General features: G+C 35.1%; 1 pseudogene; it reads right to left on the reverse strand.

The window, feature by feature from the left end:
• Window positions 1-7,751, reverse strand: part of LOC103257458 — a 32,316-nt pseudogene extending 24,565 nt beyond the window's left edge.
• Between the last annotated feature and the right edge of the window lie 7,125 nt (window positions 7,752-14,876).

Below are 14,876 nucleotides of genomic sequence, written 5' to 3' on the forward strand. Positions count from 1 at the left end.
TATGCTAATTGTATTTCCATTATCACTAATTAACAATCAGAGTGACCTGGCCCACAGTCTAATTTGTCTTTAATCTGTTTTTGTATAGGGAGTTTTACCCTGTAATTTCAAGGTGATAATTCTATTCAGTGCAACTTTATGAATTGCAGAAGGTAACACTTTTGATACTCAATTCTATCCTCTTACAACTGTTTGGGATGAAATGGGGAAGCAAATGTATAACCCTCCATGTACCTTCTCACTGCTGAGCAAGATGCCCAACCTCTGACATCATAAGATCATCCTTCATGATTCTTGACCAGGCCAAACTGCCAGTCAAAGCAGGAGACAGTTGCCCATACTCAAACTCCAGCTTTCAATTGAAAACATGTAGGTACTTAGTCTAAGAAGTGGTTAACATTTGCTGTCGTCAAGAAGGAAAATAGGTGTTTCAAGTACCTTCTAATGATTAGTTAACACCTTACAAATATTTCTATGTGGCAAATCTCTTGTAAAATGAGAAATGACAGGTTTGAATCACCAAGAACTTCCTTCTCATACATATGAGATCTCAAAGAACGAGAGAAAGAGGGAAGACACATTTGTGGTATTCCTTTTCAGAGGATATATTTATTATATGTTGGGTAAATTTACAGCAGTGGGATGCTCGAGGGGAGAAGAAGCTGGATTTGGTGCCCAAGATTTTGAGTTAAAGTCCATTTCCAATGCTTAACAGAAAACATCACTCTTTCTGAACTTTTGAGTCTTCAGCTTTAAAATTAAGATAATACATTTAAGGTAAATCTTTGAGGCAGCATAGAGCAGTGGTTAGAAGTGAAGTCTTGGCAATCAGGCTGACTTTTAAAATTTGAACTCTTCCACTTATTAGCCGATGGTCTTAGCAAAAGCCTCAACTTCTTATGTATCATGTGAAAGTGGGAAAAATAATAGTTCCTTCTACATAGAGCTATTTTGAGATCAAATGAAATAAATACAAATGTATTTAAAATCTTTGCTCAATTCCTGGCATATGAAAAGCCTATAACAAAGGCTGGCTCATATGTCAGAGAAGAAGTCAAGTGCAAGTGCTTGATAAGCATTAGCACATTCTACAGGGATGAGATGTTTGCTAAGCAATAAGATGCTTTGTTTCCCTCTGGAGATTGAAAGTGAACATTGTTTTTTATCCCAATTGTGAAGAAAATAATTTCATTGAGAAAGATGGAGAGAGGGAGTAAAATAAAGGGAGAGAACACTATGAAAACTGCATATAAGAAATACATTTTAGAGAATATGCCTCTACTTGTCCTAAGAAGTCTTGGGACTTTCAGATAGTGAACATCTGATCCATATTCCTGTGTGCTAACTTCCAATCTGAGTAAGCAATACCCCAAGTGGACCCTAGTCCTGTGAACTCCACCAGTTCTAGCTTCTTAGCCTGATTGGCTTGGTTTCCCTTTACAAAGTCAGCAACTTTGAGGTCTCTGAAAAAAAGCTTCCTGTGATATCCTATCCCAGTGCTACCCAGCCCTCTGTCAACACTTGAAAACTAGTTTGGATCACCATGCCTTTTTCACCACTGAATGCATGGAGTTTCCATGTTCTAAGAGAGTCTTGCTTCTTAGTTTGGCCTCATATACTTGACAGGGAGATTTTTCTGAAGTTCCCAGGGTCTGATACAATTTTAGTTCTATAGCATTTCCTGGTTTCACATGCACAAAAAAAGTTATTTGCTTTTTCTTGTCCATGGCATAAATCACAAGATATCACCTAATCAACGAAATAATCTTAATCAATGCTACACCGTCTGGCTTTCCATAACAATTCTAACTCCCCGTTGATGTTTTCCATCTTCCCTTCTGTTAGACCAGATGGTGCATGTTCTAGCCTCTTCATTATCTTTTTCTGACCATAGTATTCTGTCCAGAGATCATTGTAGGAAACCCCCAGTGCTGTCAGCAGCACAGGCCCTGTCCTGCCTGTTATACATTGTGATGATCCAGGCAGCTTTTGCTAATGACTTTCCGTTTCTAAACCTGAGCTTTCTTCCACTTTCTGGCAAGTCTATAATTATTTGATAACACAACCACTTTGGCCTTCACATATCTAGTGTGAGCTTTCTTTTCCAGGAAGAAGCAGAGTCCAGAGGGCATCCTTCCCATCAAACATGAAGCTGTCTCACAAGAAGAATTTGCAATCAGCACCCACCAACAACCACAATGTCGTCTTCTTTATTGTGTCTATTGTTCTCAGCATTAATCCTCCATGCCGAGGAAGTGAGCCCATTACATTTCTCTCACATACAACATTGCAGCTTAATTATATTAATCTTCCTAGACAACTACCTTCCATTAATTTTTCTGTATAAGCCATACTGCCCACTAAAATAGCAGCACAAACAAACAAAAACTTAAAATAACGGACGTCTCTGAACATCAGTGGCACAGTGCTTTGAAAAGAAGACAATTGTGGGTCAATTCAAACTGTGGGTCATTTAAAATAACAATCATCAAACGTATCCTTTTCCGGTTCTGTGTATGTGTTTAAAACTAGCAACACCCAATTAGTTCACAGATAGCAATATCCTCTCTCTAGAAATCATTTAAAAAGTTGTATCCCCAAACAAGCTGATTTTCTGCCTTTCATTCTGATCTCCTCAAAACACAAATTCACATGATACAATGGGTAGGAAATATAACAGATAGATTAAGTTGAAAGAAAGCACTGGTATCTAAATTCCAAAGAATACACATCCGTCACCAAGTGGATAGATATGCCAACTTGGCACCATTTTTCTATAGTATCTGACAGAACTGAAAATCACAGTGCAGAGAGATTTTATCAGAAAGGATTTTCAATTTGTTGTTTAGGAAGATAGATCTGCAAGTATCCTCTTTATCCCTAATGACTATAGAATGTAAATAATCTTGTCATAACCATATTTCATGTAAATGTTATCTCTGGCTGAGGTAGATTTCTCTTTAGGCAGTTTCTTTCTTCCTTTTTTTTTTTTTTCTCTGACCATCCAGTGCAATACATATTTGGTCCTCCAGTTGAAACAGAGCCAATGAACTTAAAACTTTGCATGCTGTGGACCATACTACCATGGGACATATCAGCTTTGCTGTCTTACCAGAACAGTGTTTCTCGTGTTTTCAGTCTGACTTCATGTAAAAGATCTTGTATAGTGTACATAAGCCATGTTTGGCTCTTATTACATCTTCCAAACCACAAACAAAATGTATGGACATTAGGCTGTGGGCAAAGTCTCTCATTTTCCACTTACCTGCATGTCCAGAACTTATTTACCTAAGGAAAAATAACCACCAGGGTTCTTTTTATTTTCCTCCAGAAATTTAGGCCAATCCTATACAGTGCAAATTTTATTCCAAGCTTTTATATATATATAGAAGCTAATATGGTTAAATTCTTCCCTGAGCCTTAACTGAGACTTTACATAATTCTTACTTTACTGATGGGATTTCTAGGATTTGGGATACCTTTGGCTCCTCTTTTTCTGTTCAAGAGGAAGAATGGAAATGTTTCATTGTGCAACTGTTGATTGTATTACTGTTCTCTATTTGCACGCTCTCTGATGATCTGTATGTGGGGGCAGCCAAAATGTCTCAGAATCATTACCCTATAAAACTATTTCCTTGCTGATAAGGATTCCCATAAGCATGGCTGAGGGAAATGGGTCAGGCTGGATTTCTAAAACTGTTTATAGAAACATCTTCCAGATTGAGCAATATACTCCAGGCTTTAATAAGGTATCTAACATGTTCAAGTTTTTCTCAAGTCATGAATGAGAAAAATTCCAAATTTCTCCCCTTTCTCTTTCTTTCTTTAATACCTAAACATGGTCTTCATCCAGCACAAACTTTATGATCTCACATCGAATTACAATGGGAACTTTTTAAAAGCAGTGTTTATTGCCCTTCTTTATTTTCTACACTACACAAAATGTTTTTGGATATGATGTCTCTTTTTTTTATCATAGATTTTTAAATACTTCTTTCAGTGTCATTCTCATTCCAAGTAGAATGAAAACATAGTTAATTAATTTAGCTGAGACTCCAAATAGTTTTCCAGATATGATTTCTAGGTTGTTTTATAATTGCAGATCTTTTATACTTTCCTTAATTTCATTCTTACCCCAAGTAGAAAGCAAAAACTGAATTAAGTAGTATAACTAGAACCTCTATTTTTGCAAATTGTGCAGAGTCCTAATGTTCTGTTTAATACATTCATTTGGAATCTTGTTTTTGTTTTTGGTTTTTTTGAGGATTTTATTCCCTCTCTGCCATACATACTGCCTGTGAAATCTGAGTTTCCAAATCTGGAAAAAGGTGAATGTTAGAATCCTCAGTAGGAATCTCTTGGAATAGTGTGGGATGTGTTTCTGACGAGGATGGTTCATTTCAACTTCATTCAAGATTACTTAGTGCTAACTTATTTGCACCTAGTGAACATAAGTGTTCGTTGCATTAATTCATGCATTTACTAATTCAACATTTATGAAATACCTCTCTATGTGATAATTTCTTTGTGGACGCTGAGGGTATAAGATGATTTAGATACAGTTCCTGGCCCCAAGAAACATATAGTTTAAATGAAAAGACCACATCTAAATGACTAAACCTAAGTTTATAAGAGCAGGGACTTGCCAGTTTTAATAAACAGCTGTCATATGTTTAGAAGTGTCTGGCACATCAAAGGCATTCAGTGGATATTTGTTGAATAAACCAGTGTCTAATAGGGTACAATGATGGCAGAGGCTTAGTCTATCTTTTCACTGTTACATCCCCAGCACCTAGAATGGTGCCTAGTTTGTAAAAGGAATTCAATAAATATTTAGCACTAGCAATGGGACTTGCATATGACTGGTATTGGATGATGATGATGGTGATGATGATGATGATGCTGATGATGAGGGTAACAATGATAATAAGGAATATATATTAGCACTTACTATATGCCAATACTTGTTTCCCCCAATCACATGCTCTTTATAACAGTCCTATGAGGTTGGGACTATTACTGTCTTCATTTTCAGATGAGAAAAAGTTAAATAACTCATACAAGACACAGAGCCAGTATTTATGAATCTGAGATTTGAAAGTAAAGGTTCTATGTCAAGAACACACCCTCTTTAGCACTTTACTATCCTGCCCAATGCGTGATTGCTCAGTTGACTTGTACTCAACTACAGCCATACCTCTGAGAGTCTGGAATAACAGGCTAACTGGTCTGAATGATATTCTCCATTTTCCCTACTGTTATGAACTGGATTACTCATATTTCTCTAGCATTTCACAACTTTCACATATATTACTCCATGGAATCCTCCCTTACTGAATGTTTCTGAGATATATTTTAGAAGAATGACTCCATCGATGGTTAGTAACAGATATCAAAGAAGTAAAAATCTAAAAACAAGAGAGCAAGCAGCTCCCCAGAAATAGTTTGATAGCAGGGACTTTCCTGAACCAAGGTGATGATTGTAGGAATGAAAATAATTTGCCTTATAATATGCAGAGATTGCCTAGGTGTGACCAGTAAAGGAGGGAAAGATCATGTCAGTGGTTTAAGTACAACTGACTAAGGGTTATGATCACTACAGCCTTGACCTGCTGAGCTCAAGTGTTCCTTCTGCCTCAACCTTCCAAGTAGCTAGACTTACAGGCACGCCCCACCATACCTGGCTAAATTTTTTATTTATTGTAGAGATGAGCTCTCACCAAGTTGCCCAGGCTGGTCTGGAACTCCTGGGTTCAGGTAATCCTCTCCTTGGCCTCCCAAAGTGTTGGGATTATCAGCATGAGCCACTGTGCCTGGCCTTATTTACTGAAAAATTTTTTAATTGTCCCATAAGATAGTTTGATATCATACAGAATATTTAGAGTTTTAAACATGTTGTCTCTAAAACAGGGGTCAACAAACTTCAATCCATGGAAAAAATTAAGTCCACTACTACCTTTGTAAATAAACTTTCACTGAAACACAACCACACCCATTGGTTTACACATTGTCTATGTCTTCTCCCCAGTTACAACAGCATTGTTCAGTAGTTGCAACAGAGAATATATGACCCACAAACCTCCACTATTTTCCCTGCTTAGAAGTCATAGTAAAAATCTAACAGACAGTTAGAAATACTATCTTTTATCTCATGTGCATGTTCTCTATCTTTTCTTGAAAGGATACAAGTATGTTTCTAAATACTCTGTTAATTAATCAATGTTCCTGAACTCTGAAACTGAGATAGACAGGCTTGCAAAACAAATCTCCTCATACATAAATTAAGCATGTATCAACCTAACCTAGGCAGGGTCCCAAGACACTCACCTATAATTGAATCAATTTAATTCATTACAACTCAAAAAACATGTATTTAACACTGTTCTTAGGGCTCAATGGGAAGTGATAAAATGAGTACAGGAAAAAATGATAGTGAGATAAATAAAATAAAGTAATAGTTATAACCTTACTGAGATGTTAAAGTGCTCAGACACAAGGAATTCTACCAAATAAAGCTCATTTTCCTTCTCCTACAACATTCTTAAGTATATTCTTGTCTTTCCTCTTTACCTACCTGTAAGACTATCTTTAAGTTCCTCTTCATCTGCTGAATGTAGTGGAATGAAATAAGCACTTCTGTGAGAGGCCAATGACTCACATTCTGGCTCTCTTTTGTCACTTCCTGGATGTCTGTACTTGTTAATCCATTTAGTTTTTTTGACATTCATTAATTTTTTTTTTTCTTCTAAGTGGTGATTATTTCCTACAAGTTGAACAGCAGGAGTCCGGCATTGTCTCCTGAATTTACTTCCCTAAGATCTCAGTTTCTAAGGTTCTAGACTCATTTGGACTCCTTACTGCACCAACTACTTCTGATATGTTACATGTACATGAATACTTTATGTAGTGGGTTGGATGTGTCCCCCAAAAGATATACCCATCTGGAACCTCATAATTAATAATTTTATTTGGAATAAGATCCTTTGCAGACCTAGATTAGGGTTGATCCTAAATCGATGGATGAATGTCCAGATAAAGACAGAAAAGAATCTGCAGACAGACATAGGAAAGAAGGCCTTGTGAAGATTGAGAGAGACTGGATTGGTACATCAACAAGATGAGGAATATTAAGGATTGCCGATAGCCACCAGAAGCAGAGAGACATGGAACAGGTTTTCCCTCAGAACCTCCAGGAAGGACCCATCCTGACTGACATTTTGATTATTTTTTTAACTACTAGTCTACAGAACTGCAAAAAAATAAAAATAAACAAAATTTTGTTGTGTCAAGTTGCCAAATTTGTGGTGATTTGCTGCAGCATCCCTAAGAATCAATATTCTTTATTAAATAATTTCAGTTTTCTAATTCACTATGCTATAGAAAATTGATGCATTACTATCTGCTTTAATTTTTCCCTGTCTTACAGACTGCAAGGATATTTTGGGAAATTTTTCAGTGTTCTTGGCTAAATAATGCTATAGACCTCGAAGAAACAGTATCCCCCATTAAAAAAAAAAATTTTAATGTGAGTTCTGCATCTCCTAGAAAATAAATATTCTCAGTTAAAAATATTTTTTTGAAAAACATATCCCAAAGATTCTATTAGGAGCTTTTGGACCTATTTATCAAATAACTAGCTGTCAAGATATAGCTGTTTTTTAACATCACATTCTAGCATATTAAATGCACACTTACCTTTCAATATAGACAATTAATTCCATCTGCTTTGCTTCTGGAATCCAAGACCACATGATTGTGTGTTCAGACAATTTTCTCACTTGGAATTAAAGTTTTAAAATAAATAAGGTGTTTTCCATTTCAAAAAGTGGCTGAATGGCTGACTTTATTTTGGAATTTAAAATGCCTAGCATTTATGAATGTTAACTCACATTTATTAGCAAGATTTCATCAATTATGTAATAGATTGTTAAATGTCACTATTGTGTTTTACTCCCAAAGTAACTACATGCTATATGCTTAGGAAAATATCATATAATTATAAAGTAATTCTGGGTTCTAGTAGATTACTTAGTAATTATACTTAATACTGTAGTTCCAATAGTGATTACTATGAAAGCTCATTATAAAAGGCAGAAACTGTCACGTATATATTCATAATTATATCTGCCACAATAGAAGTTAATGTTAATTGAAGTGATTTATAGTTATTATGGTAACTCAATTAAAAGTATATACTAGTAGTGATAACCTACATTCAAAAGAACAAAGTATCAAATCAGCAGCAGAAAACTTAAAGGAGAGTCGCCTTTACCTAATTCTGTCTGGTTTCCCTTACTCTGGAAATGCTTCCAATATTCTCTTTCTATGAGCTCATTTGTTTTTGTCTTTCCAGTACCTAGGACAGTATTTGGCATCTGGAAGTATAGTACTGTATAAACATGTACTAAATAAATAGATAAGTACTTCATAATATTTATTCTGATCCACCTAAAAGTTAGATAATAGGATCCATCTAAAATTATTCATAAGTAGATTATGAGATTCTAAGTTGATGTTCTTAATATTCTATGGTCATTGACCCCTGTGGAAATATGATATGAAAGCTCTTACATCTCCTCAGTAAAGTGTGTATAAATACAAAGTTTTGCAAACAATTTCAGGAGGCCCAAGGAGCCCTGGAAGCAAGTCAACAGTGATTCTGGAGAAGAGTAGAATTATATGACCTATACTATATTCCACTTGGGGTATGGGGTCGTCCCTAGGGAACTGATAGTAGATTGTTTTCCTAGTTTCTCCTTTCTCTACTATTTTAGAATGATATGTAGAAAATTAAATTATGACTGCACTCATTATTTAATTTGCTTCCCAATCACTTTTAAATTGTCCAACATGGGAAGTTAAACAAAAATTATCCATTTGATAGGTGGCAACAAATAACATATATTTTCACACATAAAAATACATTGATTGAAATGGCAAGTGTGAGACATACAATTCTTGTTCATGGAGAACATCTGGTTCTATTGCTGAAACCTTGTTCATAACACATTCCTAAATGCAGATATTTGTTTCCGTGTAGGCAGGAGAATGTGAATATTGACAAAAATGAAATGTTTCACAAGGACTGACTGAGAGCTGTGTTACAAAGCCCTAAAAGAAAAAGCCTAAGAAAATGTGATATCAATCTCAAGAGACCTGAAAATCATACAAATTTTGGAATTTCTCTGGTGACTCAAACACTTAGGACCTCAGAGCATTTCTCATACTTTTCCCCCACATCTTTGTATGACTGTGCATGGCCTCAACATAAGTTCTGAGAGAGTACCTAGTACAGAACATACCAGCCATGTTATTTATTATGTCAACAGGGAATTTATTCTCAATCCCTATTCCTCAGCTATATAATATACTTTTTGCATCTTTTCTAATCTACATAATCACTTGTCAGGATGAGTGATTTCTACTCACTTGTCAATGTTGCTGCTTTTTTTTTGACATTACCTGCAAAATTGGTTTAACATATTTTAACTGACATACTTTTGTATGCAAATAGATACCACAGATAGATATACTCAATAGTCATTCCTCCAACCCTCCACTCCCCAAATGAGTTCAGTGCTCATGAAATGAACTGAATTTCCCTGAAGAATTAAATTCATTACATTTATGCCCCACAGACACAGGTGATATCTGGATACACAGATAACCCAACTAGAACTTTTTCATCATACCTAGAAGATCTGTTGTGAGAGGAAAGAGAAGTCTGTTCCCACTGATGAATATGCAGCTTAAGATGTCTTTTCATCCCAAAGTAGAATAATGTGTAAAGCTCTCCAGCTACAAAGCAATAAGCAATTGTAGAAAATAATTGATGTAAGCAAATTATCTTAAAAATATTTATAGCCATCATTTGACCCAGTGGTAAATCCTAAGGCTCTGAGCTTAAAATCAAATCCAAAGATGCTTTCTTGGTATTTGACAACAAGAGAGATTTATGCATTGGAGTCATAGATGGCTTAAAGTTAAAACTTTAGACCAAGTGCAAATACATTTCTCTCTCTTCTATTTTCAGTTATCATTTTGGAAGTCTAAAGGCTGTTGTTTCTGCTCTCATTCTAATTTCATATTCTGATATTCTCACATGGCAATCGCAAAGACTTGAAGAACACATGCAAAGCAATTCAAATGTAAAACTTTTTTGTTTTTCGTTGAAGTCTCACTCTATCACCCAGGCTGGAGTGCAGTGGCACACTCATGGCTACTGCAGCCTCACCCTGCTGGGCTCAGGCTATCCTTCTGCCTCAGCTTTCCAAGTAGCTAGAACTACAGGCACGCACCACCATGCCCGGCTAATTTTTTGGTTTATTGTAAAGACGAGGTCTCACCAATTGGCCCAGACTGGACTCGAACCCCTGGACTCAGGCAGTCCTCTTGCCCAAGTCTCCCAAAGTGCTGGGAATACAGGCTTGAGCCACTGCACCTGGCTTGAAACATTTTTTTTAAAGCAAAATATCTCTATTCAGAGGAAAAAGTCACTCAGTAGAAGCAATGCTTTTTCACTTGCTCCTCCACCAAGAGACAGTCGGTATTTTCCTCCAAGGACCTTGTCTGGCCCCTGAGATAAGGCACACTGAAAGGAATCTAGAGAAAACATGCAAGTAGGTTCTATTGTTCTGCATAGAAACCAGATTTTGAGTTTTAGTGGGTTCATAATCATGAGACAGTATTTTCTAAGACTGACCCAGGGCTCAAAATCTGATTTCCAGGTATATGAAAAAAATGTTCTTTCTGTTTTAGGTTTCAAACCATTGCCAAGTTAAAGTGGATATTTCATTAAAAAAATTTTTTCTGCAGGGGTGGGGGGCACACCTCATCAACAAGGGCACTTGCATAATGAACTTCTGTATACCTAACCCTGAATTGTACCCCACATCTTCAAAAGTAAAAATTAAAAAACAAATTTTTCCTCCTCCTTTGACTATTGACTCAATATTTACAACTAAAACAACTTGCACAGTGATAGCTGATAGCAGTTTCTTGAATTCAATAATTCAATAAATGTTCTTTAGCAGTGAGTTGGTATCGAGCAGAATTCCAGGCACTGGAGATAGAGCAGGAATATAATAGGACACACTCTGAGGAGGGCAAAACCATCTGAAAGAAGAAACTAGTCTAGCAACACTCCCTGAAAGACCAATGACTTTGGTTTCCAAGGTCAAAGTAGACAACTTATTGGAGCACTTTTGTCTGCCTTCACAATTTTCATATACTTGGAAGTCTATGTCCTGTTCCAACAAGAAGTCTAAGAAACAATGACTTTGTTGCATGTCTTCCTTTCTCTGAGAAAGTCTACACTAGTCTGTACATTGCAAGTTCTTTCTGGCTTAATCTCTTAAGTATTCTTTAATTTAATTTTAAACTAGTAATACATGGTTCAAATTTTTTTAAAAGAGAGCACTTAATAAAATGTTTAATGTCTACCCATACCTCTACCCATACCTCTCTAACCACCCAAAGTATACTATTCCTTTTCCACAGTGTAACTACTGTTATTGTATGTCTTTTAAAGTTTCTTGATACATATACAAATGAACACAAATACATTTGCAGTTGTCTATCTCCTTTTATAGAAAAAAATAACTTTACACACACTGTTAAACTGTTTTCACTTAACACTAAATCTTCAAATCTTTTTATGTTGGTACATAGAGAATTGCTTTATTCCTTTTAAAGCTGTATAATATGTAATTATATGAGTGTACATAAATAACATTTGTCCAGCCTTAATAGACTTCTGAGTTTTTTTTCTAGTCTCTTGCTAGTCAAACACCACTGAAATAAATAAACTTGAATTTATGTCATTTCTTACATATGTAGTAAGATAAATTACTATAAGTGAAATTGCTTGGTCAATGGGTACATTAGCTAGTAATTTTGATAGATATTGATGAATTATCCTTCACAGAGTTCTATCAGTTTGCATGCATACTATCGCAAATGCCTGTTTTTACACAGCCTTACCGAAAAACACGTCGTCAAACTTTTAGATTTTTGTCTTTTGGTGGGAAAAGGTATTATGAAAGAGTCATTTTTAATATGTATTTTTTATTTTTATGTGAGAAGTTGAACATCTCTTTATATGCTTAAGAGGTGTTTGTGTTAATCTTTTGATGAACTTGTCTTAATTTTGATGAATGTTTCTTTTCCCATTTTCCTGTTGGATATATATTTCCTATTGGCTGTATTTCTAGACATCCTTAAAACTGGAAAAATTAGCCCTCAGTTGGTCATATGAGTTGCAGACATTTTTTCTGATTTTGTCATTTGTTTTTTAATTTTGTTTCCTTTTAATTTTTTGTCTTTTTTCAAAAAGAAACCTTATAAATTTAGTATAGTGTTAGATTTTCAGAAACATTTTGAAGATAGTACAGAGAGTTTCCATGTACCCTTCACAAGGTTTCTCCTATTATCGTCAATTTGCATTAGTATGGCCCATTTTTCACAATTAATGAACCAAGATTAACACATTATTATGCACTAAAGTCCACACTTTATCAATTGTTTTTGCTTTGTTAAAGCATTTTTTATTGAACTGAAATTCACATAACATAAAATTGACTATTTTAATGAATACAGTTCAGTGGCATTTAATAAATTCACAATGTTGTACAGCCACCACCTCTATCTAGTTCTAAAACATTTTCATCACCCCCTACCCCCAAAAAACCTTATACCCATTATGCAGTCATTCCCTAGGCCCTTGTCTTTCCAGATCCTGGAAACGACTAAGCTTATTTTTGTTTCTATAGATTTACCTATTCTGGATATATACAGAATTCTTTATTATTATTATAATTATTCTAAAGATGTGGTGTACAATTCAGGGTTAAGTATACAAACATTGATTATGCAGGTGCCCTTGTTGATGAGGTATGCCCCTCCCTCCCCTAGCAGTTTCCCTCAACTGCCAATCCCACCCCCTCCCCTGGCAGTTTTCCACTACTGCTAATACCTTTCTTATAGTGTTATGATAATTGTTCAAGGTCCACTGATGAATGAGAAAATATGGTACTCTGTTCTTTGTTTCTGGGATAGATCACTGAGTATGATAGACTCTAAATCCATCCAAGTTGTTGCAAAGTCCATATGTTTGTCCTTTATGGCAGCATAATATTCCATTGTGTATATATACCACATTTTTAAAATCCAGTCCAGCTTCAATGGGCAGCATGGTTGGTTCCATGTTTTTGCTATTGTGAACAGAACTACAACAAACATGTGTGTGCAAGTATCTTTTTTGTAGAATGATTTGAGTTTCATATATACAGAATTCTATAATGTATGACCATTGTGTCTGGGTTCTTGTATTTAGCATGGTTTTTAGGGTTCCTCTCTATTGAAGAATATATCAGTACTCAGTACTTCATTACTTTTTGTAGCCGACTTTTCTTGTATGTATTTACCACATCTTGCTCATTTGTTGATTAACATTTGTTTAAAATTTTTAGGAACTGCCAAACTGTTTTCCACAGTGGCTATATCATTAAAATTTTTACCAGCAGCATTCCAATTTCGTTACACCCTTATCAACACTTGCTATTTCCTGTTTTGCTTTTAATAGTCATCTACTGAGTGTCGAGGAGTATTTAAATCAGTTTTGATTTGAATCTTGCTAATAACTAATGATGTTGAGCATTTTTCCAGGTGTTGGCTATTTGTACCATATATCTTTTTTGAAGAAGTGTCTATTCAAGTCATTTGCCCATTTTAAATTTAGATTGTGTGTCTTTTTGTTTTGAATTTAGGAGTTCTTTATATGTTTCAGATATTAAGCTCTTATCATATATATGATTTATACATATTTTCTTCCATTCTGGATGTTGTCTTTTCACTTTCTTAATGTTATCTTTGAAACACAAGAGTTGAAACAAAATAATTTTTTTTCCTGTGCTTTCTTCTGGGAATTTTATAATTTTAGTTTTTATATTTTGGTCATGAATCCAATTTGATTTAAATTTTATATCTGATGTAAGTTAGGGGTCCAATTTCATTCTTTCATATGTAGCTTAGCCAGCTGATAAAGCACCATTTGCTTCTGAGATTATTCTTTCCCCATTGAATACTTCTGACAACTTTGTCAAAAATTTATTGGGGTGCAGTGAACTCTTCTTGTTCTGTAAAGCCAGGATAATCCTGATACCAAAATCAGACAAGGACACACACACACACACACACACACACACACACACACACACACACACCCCAAAACTAAAGACCAATATCTCTGATTAACATAGATTCAAACATTTTCAGCCATAAGTTAATTCAACAATACAGCAAAATGATAATACAGCATAATCAAATCAGATTTATCTTATAAATATAAGGATGGTTCAACATATACAAATTGATAAATATGATACGTCACATCAAAAGAATGAAGGACAAGAGCTATATGATCATCTCAATAGAGACAGAGAAAACATTTGATAAATCCAATATTCCTTCATTATAAGAACTCTCAATAAATTAGTATAGAAGAAAAGTACCCAAACACAATAAGGCCATATGTGACAAACCTACAACTAGCATCAGGCTGAATGGGAAAAAACCATAAACTTCTTCTCAAAGAACAGGAACAAGATAAGGATGTCCATTCTCATCACTCTTATTCAACATAGCACTGAAAGTCATAGCCAGAGTAATCAGGTAAGAGAAAGAAATAAAGAGCATGCCAAATTGGAAAGGAGAAAGTCAAATTGTCCATTTGCAGACAAAATGAGCCTATACATAGAAAAATCTAGACTCTAACAACAACAAAAAATATCCTTTATAACTTATAAACAAATTCAACCAAGTGGCAGGACATAAAATCAACAAACAAAACTCAGTAAAATCTATGAAAAAATTTTCAG

Source organism: Carlito syrichta, unplaced genomic scaffold, assembly GCF_000164805.1.
Source record: "Carlito syrichta isolate Samal-C Ts95f unplaced genomic scaffold, Tarsius_syrichta-2.0.1 Scaffold301760, whole genome shotgun sequence".
NCBI classification, from domain to species: Eukaryota; Metazoa; Chordata; class Mammalia; order Primates; family Tarsiidae; genus Carlito; species Carlito syrichta.